Source organism: Spermophilus citellus, assembly GCF_964194105.1.
Source record: "Spermophilus citellus genome assembly, chromosome: 7".
Taxonomy (NCBI): Eukaryota; Metazoa; Chordata; class Mammalia; order Rodentia; family Sciuridae; genus Spermophilus; species Spermophilus citellus.
This window is the reverse complement of record NC_138188.1, coordinates 57,670,006-57,685,005: the sequence shown is the minus strand read 5'-3', so window position 1 is coordinate 57,685,005 and position 15,000 is coordinate 57,670,006.

Sequence of the window (15,000 nt, the reverse complement as noted above, 5' to 3'; positions counted from 1 at the left end):
AAATAAGCATAGGTCTAGTCCAATAAAACATTACAAAATACATTTTCAATAATATCCAAAATTTAAATACAATAAAGCATTTACTAAATAAGGTGGCAACTGAATTTGGCCCATGCACTAGAGTTTGCCAACCTCTACTCAGAGCCACAGAAACTTCTAATGATACTTGTGAATGTATCTAACAGACAAGGAAATAAATATTCCATGAAATATTTTATGTGAGATTTCAGGAGTCAGACCTAGAAGCCATGTATCACTTACATATCTCTATTCTATCAACCATAATTCAATATCATGAATACCTGACCCTAGTCAAGACAAGACAATTCATGTACAATGTGCCCAAAAGAAAAAGGAGGTAGTACAGAGTTAGCTTGGTTCTGCTATACAAATGAGAAATAAAACATTAACATCCATTAATATATTTTGGAATAACTGGTGTTTATTATCATTTAAGAAAATGGCAACAGAGAGCTAAATTGGATTGATATTTGTGGAATTAACTGCCTGATTATTCTTTCTGGATGTGTTTCTGCTTTTTGTTTCATATGGTATGTCTCCATGAAAAAAGGAATAGGTTATGAATTTACCACTTTAGATACCATGTTTAGTGTTTCCATTGTATCATTTCATTTCATAGATGGTGTCTCTGTGATGTAGATAGGATAATTCCTATTACAAAGAGAAAACTGGCACTCAGAGAAGTTCTTTGACTGGCACAAAAATCACACCAAAGTTAAGTAGTTTTTGTATAACTCTAAATCTAGCCCTCTCTAGATTAAGTCATGAATATCTCTTAAAAATGTGGAAAGCATATTTCTGCTCATCACCATGGTTCTATACAGGGGGGCATTTGTATTAATAGAGGATATGAAAAATTGCTGCAGATACTTACCATGAAAAATATTTTCACTCAAAGAAGTTTCTTTAAACATCCATGAAGGAAACATGCCCATTTGGGGAATACAAAGACAGTGACAATAATATTTCAAAATGAAGTATTTTTTAAAATTTATATTAAAAGGTTTTAAAAAAAGAAATTACTCTTTTTCACAGACTTTTTCCTTCCTAATTGCTATTAATCTTAATCTTCAATCGGTTAGGATATTTTTGGAATCATTGTCCAATGATTTCTTTGGAGTTATCTTCCTGGTGAAACCTTACCTTATGAAATTCTGATATGTCCATCATTTTTTTCTAATATTCATCCAAATGTCCCTTGTTCTAATAAAACTACTGTGAAAAAGGTTGCATTGCTTTTTAGGTGGCTCAGCTTGTTGGATAGAGAAATCATTGGGTTCTTAATCTTCAACTCTGCCCTAGATGGTCATCCTTAGCAATATAGTTGATTCAAGATGGGCTACAAAACTCTCAGATCATTATCCCTAGAATTTGGGAATGTTACCTTGTATGAAAAAATTTTGGCAAATGTACGTAATGTAAGGTTTTTAGATGAAGAGATCGTTTTAGATTATATGGGTTGGCCCTAAATGGCATCTTAGTAAGAGGAAGACAGAAGAATAGACAGATACACATAGATGAGAGGACAATGGGAAGACAGGGACCAAAGAATACAGAGATTTGGCTACAAGATAAGAAATGCCAGCAGTCACCAGAACCTAGAACAGTCAGGGAATAAATTTGCTCCTAGAGCCTTCTGAGAGAGTTCTGCCTTTCTTATACAATTTATTGTTTAAAGACACCAAGTTTATGGTAGCCACAAGAAATGCATACAGTGGTACAACTCATACAAGTGGGGCAATTTCTACACTTTAAAGAACCATGTAAGAGAAAGAAACATTCTCTTTCCGCAGATTTTCTACTTCCTTAATCTACATGCTTACTATTCATAATGTGCAATGCTCTCTTTAATGCCTAACCTTCCTACAGCTCCTCTTCAATGTTTTGAATAGAAACAATGCCACCACCTATTGTTTGTACATCTTATACAAATCAATTCAACAAACTGTGGTTTTCCATGCATTATGTTTTTTCCAACATTAGATCTTTTATTTCTGTCCTTGTCATTACCATCTACTTTCTCTAATTAAGTTTTTTCTTGCTAATTTCCAAGTTTTATTTCCCATATTTCTTATCCTTGAAAAAGCCTTCTCACTGCCTATGTTCAACAAAACAATCCAAATTTAGATTCCAATCTATATTTTCAAATCTGATCATTTTGAGTTAGCAAACAAAATTTCAAATCTAATAGTTAACCTAAGAATCCTGTATATGATTCGTCATCTTGGATTGAAAGAAACCCAGGAAATTAGTCAACTACACATTTGTAAAGGTCTGTGGGAATGCTTCCAGAGACAATTGGCATGTGGGGCAGTAAACTGAAGGGGGATACTCATTCCTAATGAGGGCATTACTGTCCAATAGGCTAGGGGTCCAGATGGAACAAAAGTTGAAAAAGGAGGAAGGCTGCCAATGTGTGTAAGCTCCATTCTTTTTGAGCAGGTGCATCTATCACTGCTGCCATCACTAGTGGAAACCAACTCTTTCAGCATGGATTCTCACCAATAACTATCCGGAGGGCTTCCAGGCCATCAGGCTCAAACTGGAGCTACATCATCGGTCCCTCTTGTTCTGATAACTTCCAGGTTCTTGGACTGAGCAGTTACTGGTTCCTCCAGCTCTCCAGCCTGCAGATGTCATTGTGGGACAACCCAGCCTCTAAATGTTGAATGTGTAAGCTAATCTAATAAATCATCTATCTATCTATCTATCTATCTATCTATCTATCTATCTATTCATTCTATTGGTCATTTCTAGAGAACTCCAATGTACTAGGTAAAACCAAAAATAATTGCATATGTAAGTATATTAATATTACCATATGTAGAAAGCTATTGATTAGAAAGATCCACTTAAACTTTTGCTCTAAATGACAACTTAGCAAAAATTAACCTTTAAATTGCAATTCAGAGTACTGAAAGGAAAATTAAAAACTATCAAAAGACAGAAGGAAGAGAATTCAATTTCTTCTCTTTCTCTTGTGCATGTGATTTTTCCTTTCTCTCTTTCTGTCATTCTTTCACTCCATTTTCCCTTTTGTGTACACAGTTCTTATCAGCATGATTCTCCTTAGAATTATAAAAGAATGAATGAGGCCACTTAAAAAATACAATGATACCAGAGGCATAGAGATAATTAGGGAAATAAAAGGAAACTTATCCCCAGTATTTAGCTTCTCCTTTTTCCTCAGTATTAAGTTCATTTGTCTCTAACTAAAAGGAACACACCCCCCATGTTAACGTTAATATATTTAATCTATTTTAGTCATTTTTTTAACCAAAAGACCTGACAAGAATAATTAGAGGAGAAAAAGTTTATTTGGGGTCTCACTGTTTCAGAGATTTCATTCCATAGATGGCTGATTCTGTTGCTCTGTGCTCAAGGTGAAGCAAAACATCATAGTAGAAGAGTGTGATGGAAGAAAGTAGCTAAGGACATGGTACCAGGAAACAAAGAGAGCTCTGTTCACCAGAGACAAAATATAAACCCCAAAGGCATGCCTCCAATAACATACTTCTTCCATCTACACTCTACCTGCCCTGGGTTACTACCCCATTAATTTATTTGACTGTATTAATGCATTGATTAGGGTAGAGCTGTCAGAACCCAATCATTTCACTTCTAAACTTTCTTGCATTGTTTAACACATGAGTTTTGGGGGAGACAACATATATCTAAACCATAACATAACCTAAATCTCATCTTTTAAATTTTATTAATCTATACATTCCTAATACATACATGGTATTATTTTGTGGCACAGAGTAATAAATTTTATTAACATTTCTGATGTAGCCTGAAGAAATAGAAAATGAGACTTAAAATGTTCATGTAAGAACTGACAGAGAGATACAAATAATGAGTGCTATGCTATTATATTACTAATGATAGTGAACAAATCTGCATCCATACATCTGCCAAGAAATATGAAGGGTCTAAGATTTGTCCCAGACAAAAGCTCACAGACTGATCAGCCAGTCATGTGGACACTGGTAAAAGACCCTTGAAATACAAGCAGCATGAGATTTGTGGTAGTCTCTATTTTCCTTGTCCCCTACTTCTCACAGGGCAAACACAGAATGAGTCAGGTGTTTTGAGTAGGTTGTATGCAGTAGGTTTGCTCATAGATGAGGAAATTCCAAGGTATTACTAAAGCCAGCAAGTAAACTTATCCCCAGAATTTAGCTTGTCTGCCTGACATTTATCCCAGAGAGAAATATTATCTGTATTATATGGAAGAAAAATAACCTGTTCTCTGCTCTAAAGGAGGCATTCAATGTGCCAAGACTTCTTGTTATACAAACACTCTAGAAAACAGTCTAAAAACAGCCAGCACCTCTGCTCACAAGATGTTTGGAACCATGAAAAATGTTCAGAAAATTGTCTCCCAATGGCTTCCTTGACATGATAATGAGGGAAACATATTAAATCTTGAGATTCATAAGTGATTTTTGAATTTATAATAAAAATAAATCAAGCAAATATGCTCAACTTTTCCAACTGACTTTTATATATTTCCAGAGCATGCAAGTTATAAGGTTTGCCTTTGAAATTTATTTTCTGTTATCTGCTGATAAACTGAAAGAGAAGTATACCAATAAAAACACAAAAAGCAAGAGAATCAATCAACCACCCCTAGAATATTCCAGTCATTTATTGTATATACTTTACAAAAAGGTAAAATGGGGCATGTTAACCATCCATTATTCCTATTCTTTATAACTGGGTATTTTGATGTATGCCTTATTAAGATAAAGGAGCTCATGGTTCAAATATAATGCTTTATTTTTAGACCTGTCAGTTTTTCTGATATCACAGAACATTCACATTATTGGGTCAATCAGCTTTCTCCAAGTCTATGCTGAGAAGTTTGGCTGTGGCATCAGTAATGCCATTGAGTGGAGGCAACTCTGGGTGCTGATTGGTGGCTCCTGTAGCCTCAGAATGTCATGTGGAAAAAAGCAAGAGAAGTTCAAAATAAAGTTCAATTAAGCCAGCATGTGGTCAAGGGACAGTGTTCAGAAAATAGAGTGATAACCTGAGCCTTAATTGAAACTTTTTTGATTTTTGTTTCAAATCTAATAGGTTGTTTCTTTCAATGTAATCAATGATAATTAGCCATGAGCATCCTAAATTCTGTTACACTATGATTTCATGTCTACAAACTACATAAAATTCATATAAAGCAGGTGTCACAGATATATTACTTTGACCAGCATATACTTAGTGAATTATTGTTCTTGCAGTTTAAGGACTAATATTGTACTGCTATTGTCAGATCAGGCATCCCAGTGTATATTCTAACATCAAAAAGGACTACAGACTGCTGTGGTCATTTGCTGTTAAAAGTTCACCCTTCACCCATTACTTTATATTGTTTGATTCCTGTAAAAGCAATAAAAGCTCTTTTCAAAAACAAGAGAAAAGTAAGAAAAAAATGTCACCCATAAATATGTTTTCTATGAGTATTTTGTTCCATTTTCTCCCTAAATTCAATTTCTAGCCATGAAAATATAATATATGTGTGTCCTTCCCATTTTATAAAAGTCATTTTCAATAATTGCGTCATACTCTACCAAGTTGCTTTATAGTGTTGTATTTATACATTTCCCTGTTCTTAAACATATTTTCCTACTTTCATTGTTAATAGTACTGTAAAATTTATGCAAGGGATATCTTGTTGTATACAGTTCATATTTACAATTATTATTCAGGATAGAGTAATAATTTTCACCAAAAATTATTATATCAAAGCTTATGAAAATTTTTATTATGAAATAAACCAATTTGTCTTTATAGATTTTTTTTTTCTTCTAGACATATTACTACACTAACTTTTATAATCACGTTCCCACATTAAAATCAGGGAGGACACTGTTCCCTCCACTAGTTAGCTGGAAGAGTTATTCAAATGAACTCTTAGAGAATTTCTTCAATTTGTTGAGAGAAAATTAATTTTCAAGAATGATATTTAGTATTTTATGTTCACTATAGTTTTTAATATCCATAAAAATTAGAGATAAACTAGGTATTATTAATCAAGTATTATAGATACAGAAATTATGTCTCGGAAAGGTTAGGTAATTTATCTAAGGTCATACATAGTAAATGGCAGAGCTGAAATTCACACCCGTGTCTGGCAGACATTCTACTATACTACTCTTTTTATGAATGTACTGGAGACCTAAAGCATAACCCTTCCCTGGGTGAAACTTTAGATATCTATAAAAGAGATTATTGTGTTTTTGAAAGAGAGGTGTTATTCCTCGTAACCCTAAAATCTTACCTCTACACAACCATTTTCTCTGGTAAATTATAATGCTAAGACTGGCAAAGATTTTAGTGATGAATAAATCACACTTCAACAAGTCTCTTGCTCCAAGGTTAGCATAGCATGGACCTATTTTATTGAATCCATTCTTAAATCTTTGTAGTTCAATCCACTTTTTAAAATTTCTTATTTACCTATATTTAGAAACAGGATTTTCCCAAAATTAATTGAGTTATACTATATAGGACATTCCAACCTGGTGTGTGTGTGTATGTGTATGTGTATGTATATATATATATATATATATATATATATACATATATATATATATATATATATATTACAAAGATAAAAAGAATATTAAAAGCATACCAGCTTTTAGTAAGTACATTATATATATTAAAATATATTTTCTTAGATAAGTTTCCATAAATCATTCTAGTAAGGAAATCTTTTATCATATTAATTTAATACTTAATAACTTACTAAATAATAAAATGCCCCAAATTTGTCTTTGTAGGACCAATCTCAAAGATTAGTGTATGCCAATACCTCCAGAAGATTTAACACAAGGATGAAAATATGCAGATGTATAAAGTTTCTCAGTTCATCTTTTGAATGGATTCATAGATTGCTTCCACAAAATCACTTTTGATACATTTATTTTTGACATGTAATGTAATAATAAATTCTGTAATAAATTATGCATTTGAATCTGCTGAGGAAAACAAATTCAATGCTCACTTATTTTATCTGCATGCTTATATAAACCAGTCTCATTAAAATAAATTTTACTAAAAAATTCCTACAAAAGTGATATTAAAATATAATTTTGGAAATCCAACAAAAATATGTTCTATAAATTAAAATTACAGTAAAAATATTTTAGTTATTTTTTTAAAGTAAATTCTTTATCAAAACAGAGAAACAACAGAAAGTATAATATAGTGGTATGAACATTGTAACGTTACTATCCTTTTTTTTTCTTTCTTTTTTAAAATTGACTACTTTGTTTCAGGTCTCTGAATTCCTCAATAAACAAGCTTAGGGAGCTATGTTTTCAAACAATAGATCCCACTGTTATCCCACCACCCACTAATGAGATATACTGGTACAAATTCATGCATGACTTTAATATTAGTGTTTAAGATTTATGAAGGATTGATTAGGTGTATGTATGTCAAAACAATCTTATGAAATTAGTATATTATTGTCACCGTATCCAACATTATTGTAAGAAAACTGAGAAACTAAGTTTTTAAGGTAATAACAGCTGCTGTAATAAACTACAAAATGTATGATGGTTCAAATAAGAAGTAAAAGAGTTCATTTTTCATTTACTTAAAATCAGCTTCTATAGGTGGCTCTTCCCAGATCAAAAGACCAGAGATCACCTGAGTTCTGGATAATTAAAATTTCATAACTTTTCTGCATTAAGATTGCAGAAGGGGAAGAAGTCTAAAGAATCAAAGGTGGATATTCTCACTGCACGTTCCTATAGGAGAAACAACATTTTTGCTCATACTCCATTAATTACAACTCAAGCACACAGACTCATCAATCCGCAGGGAAAACTGGGAGATTATGTCTTTCATCATTCAAAGAAAGAAGATAAATAGTTTTGATGTCATCAGTAAGTTTCCAAGTCAAGAATCCATTCATATGAATGTAAAAATTTTTTAAAAGTTAGAAAACTTTGCAAAAAGTTAGAAAATACAAGATTCCTTTTTAAATGTTAAATCATTACACTCCATTTAATTTTATTACCTTCAAATTGACTTGCCACTTTTTTGATCTCAATCTTCAGCTACTCTACTCAAGATACATTGGTAACTGACAGTAGTTGAGACAGAATAGCAATAGGATTCTCTAAAGAAGTGAGTATAGATATTTGACTCTCACCTTAGCCATTTACAAACTCTGTTGTCCTAGACAATTAAGTTCTATGAACTTTGGTTTCATAATCTTTTTATGAAGGCTAACTCCCTAAAAGCACAATTCAAAAGAAATATTATAGTCAAAGAAATATTAATCTACCTAAAAAATAATTATAAATTTACTCTCATATTCAAAGAAGTAATGTAAATGCTTTTGCTTTGGACTCCTAAATAGAAAGCGAAAGTTGGGGGATCCTATAGAGTAAAAGCCAACAGGATACTAATGAGCAAAGATTAGAGAGGCTATATAATACTGAAGAATTACAGAGTGAAAGACCTTGATAAACACCTTGAGCTTTCAGTTTATACCCCAGAAATCACAGGAGTAACCCACAAACAAATAAGAACCACATAGAAAGCGTGACATCCAGTCATTAAGAATAAGGTACTGCCTTTGAAAGATTAGCTCACCTGAACAAAACCTAAAAGTGTGACTCATTCAGATCAAGCACATCCACTAATAATGTACCTTTAAAAATCTTTAAGAAAGCTTAATACTCTCCAGAGAATATTTACTATATATCAGAAGATCTTCAGAGAATCCTTTACTAAATAGATTAGTCAAAATGTCTAATACACATACAAAATTACTAGATATATGAAAATTTGGGAAAAGTAATTTATAATTAATAAGCAAAATAGACAATAGAAGAAGGACAGGAATTAATCCAGATATTGGAATAAGCAGGACAGGACACAGCAACTTCAAAATTGACAGTCATGTCAAAAGTAGAGGAAACAATGGAATATAAATGAATATCCTAGAAAAGTAAAATGAAATAATATGAAATTCAGTGCTCAACTGATGGGTTTAATAACAAAATGGACATGAAAGAAAAATATTATTAAATGTGAGACTAAAATATCTGTTGAGTAGACCTAAGAGGCTTCCTTGCTAAAGATTTCAGAAAATTATATATTTAACATGCAGCCAAGGTCATAAACACCCTAATTCAGTGTATGTACTCAAGGTCATAAACATTTGCTTATGAGCATGCTCTCACTCATCTTATGAAACAATATATTGACAATGTGTCTTCATCATCTGGCCTGCATATTAAAAAAAAAAGATTTATGGAAATGGCTGGGTGAGGCGGGGTGGTGCTGGCTAGGGAGTTACTGATGCCTCAAAATAAATCATGTTTACTCTCCCAATTGTACCTTGCATCTTCTACCTGCTGGGATCCTGAATGTATTTCCCAGGCTCTGAGCCCAATTCCAACAATATCTCATCTGAGATTCAAGGGGGAGAAAAAAAAAGCAGAGAAAAGAAATGTATGCATACGGCATGCTCCCAAGGTCTAACATATGTCTAATCAGAGTCCAAGAAGAGAATGGAAGAAGTTAGAGGAAAACCTTATTTGAAGAAATGAAGACTGAGAATTTTAAAATCATGTGAAAGACAAATCCTCAATTTTACGAGAGTCAGCAAACCATAAGCAGAAGGAATATGAAGAAAATTAGCAGTGTACCACAACTAAAGGAAAATAACTGTTAAGAAGACAAAAGGAGACCAACTGTTGGTTTCTCAAAAGAAGTAGGGAAGCTAGAAGACAGAGCAATGTCATCTGTAAAGAAAAAAAAAATTCAAGTTTAGAATTCCAAACCCAGCATGATTAAACTTCAAAAATGAATGATCTCAAAAACTGAAACATTTCCAGAAAAGAAAGAATTAATTGCCAATAGACCTGGAAAAAAAATCTTTGTGAGAAGTCATTTTTAAAGTTGTTCTAATTATACATGACAGTAGAATGATTTTGACACATCAAACATAAATGGAGTATAACTTCTCATTCTTATTTATACATGATATAGAGTTATACAGCTCATGTAATGATATATGCACATAGGATAATAATGCCCAATTTATTCTACTATCATTCCTATCCCCATACCCTCTCCCCTCTTTTCATTCCCCGCTGTCTAATCCAAAGTACCTCTATTCTTCTCTACACACCCCCTTATTATGAATTAACATATACGACAAAATATTCAGCCTTTGGTTCTTTGGGATTGGCCTATTTGTTCAGCATGATATTTTCCAGTTTCATCCATTTACCAGATAATGCCATAATTTTATTCTTCATTATGGCTGAGTAATATTCCGTTGTGTATATATACCACTTTTCTTTATCCATTTATCTGTGGAAGGGCACCTAAGTTGGTTCCATAGTTTAGCCGTTGTGAATTGAGCTGCTATAAACATTGATGTGTCTGTGTCACTGTAGTATGCTGATTTTAAGCCCTTTGAGTATAAAGGAGTGGGATAGCTGGGTCAAATGATAGTTACAATCCAAGTTTTCTGAGGAATCTCCATACTGCTTTCCAGAGTGTTTTTACCAATTTGCATCCCACCAGCAATGTATGAGTGTACTTTTTCTTCACATCTTTGCCAACATTTATTGTTACTTATTGTTATTTATTGATCATTACCATTCTGACTGGAGTAAGAAGAAATCTCAGTGAAGTTTTGATCTGAACTTCTCTAATTACTAGAGATGTTGAACCTTTTCTCATTGATTTGTGATCGATTGCATTTCTTCTTCTGTGAAGTGTCTGTTCAGTTCCTTAGCCCACTTACTGATTGGGTTATTTATTTATTTATTTTTTTGGTGTTTAGTTTTTTAAAAATATATATTTTAGTTGTAGATTGACACAATACCTTTATTTTTGTTTATTTAGTCTTTTTTTTTAATGTGATGCTGGGGGTCCAACCTAGTTCCTTATGCATGCTAGGCAAACACTCTACCACTGAGCCACAACCCCACCCCTTTTTGACTTCTTTATATCCTGGAAATCTATGTTCTATCTGAGGTGAGTGTGGCAAAGATTTTCTCCCATTCTGTAGGCTTTCTCGATAAGTCATTTATATGAAGGGGGATTATTTCAGATAAAACAGTTAAATAAAGATCACTAGATAGGGAAAATAGAGGAGTAGATGGAAATAAATGTTGACTAGTTAAAATGATAACAAAATGGTTTTGATTTAACACATATATAAAGCTAATATACTAAAAAAAGAATGAGATAAATGGGAGAAGCTTCTGAAAGCTTTATTTATACTCTGGGAAGCAAAAAAGTTACTCATTGACTATAGGAGACACTATATTAATAATACATTTCATCTCACTAAAAGTATCTGTCATTTTACATATATGTCTATATAAAATATAGAGAGAGAGAGACAAAAAAAGAAATAAAAGAAATTATCTGTGTAATACCATGTTACTTTGTTGTACATTTTAAAAATGTATTCACCATATTATTATCTCACATAACTAATCTTGTGATATATATACTGAAATATATAGAGTTAAAATTCATCTGAATCAGTCAAAATAAAGTGGGGAGAAGTAACAGGTGCATAGTGATTGTTTTAGCTGGGTGATAGGTTCTTGAGATACAAGTGTTTTTCTAGTTTTATGTAATGTGTTATCTTTTCTATGGTGATTTGAATAATGGCATCTTAGCATTACAGTTAAACAACATTCACAACTTTCCAAAATTATACCTCTACCTCTCTTTCCTTCTCTCTTTCTGCCCCCCTTCTGCTCTCTGTCCCCTATCTTACACATGTTTTTCTCTTTTATAAGTATCTGTCTTTCCCACTGCCTACAATATCTCTCTGTTTTTCCCACAGAAAATCTGTCTGGCTTCAGAGTTTACCAGTTCTCCTCATTCTCACTATTGAGATACCAAAACAGAATATCAAGAAGAAATTACATCAGGTAGACACCCTCTTAGAAAGATAAAACATGAGATGAGATGGAAAGTGGAGAAAATTCTAAGAGACAAGGAAGAGGCAGGGACATCATTCATTTGTTCTTACCATCTTTCTTAGCATATCCCACCTAATTCTCAGGCTTTCTATGAAAATCTTGATCTCCCATGAAAAATACCTAGTAAGTAGCAAAAGCTTAACTGCTGGGCTCTCCTTCACACTGTTCTAGGGTATTCTCACATGTCATACATCATCCACATAAGTCTTTCTGTCATGTCATGAGAGTATAAAATGTAAATGAGGGCAGTGAGTCAAATTGATAACTAACAGAAAAACATAACTCACATGTGAGTCCCTTATAGAGAACTAATGACTCTAGAAAAGGTAATTAATTACATAAGCAAACAGTAGGAGGAAGCCCACACACACCCTGCATGCTGACTGAGGAATCAAATCAAGCAATTGCTTGCTCCCATTTCATTAACACCAAAGTTCTCTTCTTTCCCTAAAAATACCATAGAAATTAACAATACTTTATTTTTTCCTGCTATAGATACCAAAACATTCCTCTACAGAAATTTACAATAAACTTTTCATGTATGAACACAAAAGTAAAAGAAATACAATCTTCCATGGAGAGTAAAATGATAAAGGCATTCTAGCACCAAAATATTTTGCTAAATGCTATTTTGTCTACAGATAAGTTGCACACAACAGTGAATTCTGCAGCAAAAAAAAAAAAGGTTAAGAATTCAGAAATGTTACATTATTTACAATGTGTGATATCTTTTCAAATGTAAACATCACAGGAGTCTCAGCGTGATCACTCCTGGGGGAAATGCAAACTTATCTGAATGTGAGGAGTAAACATGTGATGTCTGCCTACCAGGAGTTTCTTTGCATTAAACTGTGCAACATTCTGGAAAGAAACATTGGAATAGAGCTAAGAACTCAAATGTTTCTAATAGTGATCATAACCAAATTGCAGGTTTTTACTCCTGTTTCCAGTTCTTCATTAACTCACACCTAAACTTTTAGAGAAAGGGTATACCGAGGACAAAGATACATGGATCATTTGTCTGAAATGTTTCTCAGGACTTTGAGAAATAAGAAAATCTATATAATAGAGGGTATCTTATTAGAAGGAATCAGCAAGGCCAACCACATAGTTGTTGTGCACTGTGAAATAACAAAATGGCAAGAGCAAGAGCTCAATTACACCACTGCACGTGAAGGCACCATTCTGTACAAGGAAGAGCCCTGCAAGCAAAGCAGTGGGGTTGGGATCAGGTATCCCTGCTTCCTTTTATAGGCATCAGAGGCCTCAAAGTTGGAACCATGAAAGAACACCAAAACAGGAAGGGAGGAAACCATCAAACACCACAGAGTAGGTGGGAGAATACCATCGTGGGCATCCAAAGAAACTTTCTGAACAAAATATCCTGAATAACATCTGGGAGGAAAGACAAATAATTTTGAACAGGAATAGCTATAAGTGAGGCCTACCAGGGAGAAAATCTAAAAGAATCTTCACATGTAAGAAGGTCCTAAACATAGAGGACAGGTTTAGTTACTGAAAATCTACTGTGAGCCCACATTTGGAATGAAACAGAAGTACTCATGTGCAGTGCTATTTAATCTTGATGGTTATAAATTCTTAGAAAGTGATTGAACAGAGAAGAAAGGTGAAAACTGTGTATATAAACAGAGTAAGAATAAAACTGATATGGGCTGGGGATGTGGCTCAAGCGGTAGCGCGCTTGCCTGGCATGCATGCGGCCCGGGTTCGATCCTCAGCACCACATACCAACAAAGATGTCGTGTCCGCCGAGAACTAAAAAATAAATATTAAAAATTCTCTCTCTCTCTCTCTCCTCTCTCACTCTCTTTTTTTAAAAAAACTGATATCTTTTTGTACTTATTGTACTATTACAGAAATAATGCTGATTAGTATTATAAATATAACAGAAAAAATACATTTTTTTTTTTGGCCAAAACAAGTAGTATAATTTCTAAAAGAAAACAAAACAGTAGCTCATTTCAGTCAATTGCTTACAGGTTTTAATGGTGAAATACAAAGGTTCTTGAGTCAGACAATGCCAAGACTGATTCTCATTTCTGCTACTCACTAAAAATATGACATTGGTCATATTTTAGACCTATATCTCTCTTATATAAAATGAAAATAATATGTCAACCACCTAAATTATTAATAAATTAAAGGAAATAACGCACCTAACACATTTAGCATAGAAGATGGTACATATTGTGAAGTCCATATTTATATTTTAAACAAGTTTGAACAAGTTTTGCATGCTGACATTCATCAATAAAGGAGAGGACTATTAGAAATTTGATCTGGGAAGCATTTTATCATACATTGAGATTATCCTTTTTCCTATGCATATTGGTCATTAAGAAAAAAATCAATATAAATATGCACATAGCCACACTCACACACATACATTTCCACAGCTGGCAATAAGAAGCAGGATGAGATCAAGCCCTAATTTATAACTGAGCCAGAAGCCTGTATATTCTCTCAGGCACAATGATTTCAAAAACTCCTTAACATCTTCCTCTAATTAATTAAAATGTTAATAATGCTACTTTATGCAAAGGTGAAGAAACATTGTTTAACATCTCTAAGACATTCTGAAATGTTTTAAAAATCATTATATGCTAAGAAGGAGACAATTGTTTTCACTTTCTATAGTTTTTCATGGTATTTTACTTTGTTCTCTGCTTTTGTTGTTGTTGTTATTGTTGTTGCTTTTTCAGAGTTGGATTGTCAAGAAGTACCATTTTATAATAACTGTTTCAGTCTTTAAAGTGTCAGCACCCCACACCTAACAATTATTCACTGTTCACAATACAAACACAAATGGACATCTATTTCAACCTTGGTGCAAAGCAGATGATGTTGTAATGAATGGAAGCAACTTTAAAATGTCTTGCAACTTTAGTGGGTAAATAGACAAATCAGGAATCTTAGAAGAAACTTTGTAAAAATCAGCCATGTTTCATTTCATCAGTAAAAGAAAAAAAAT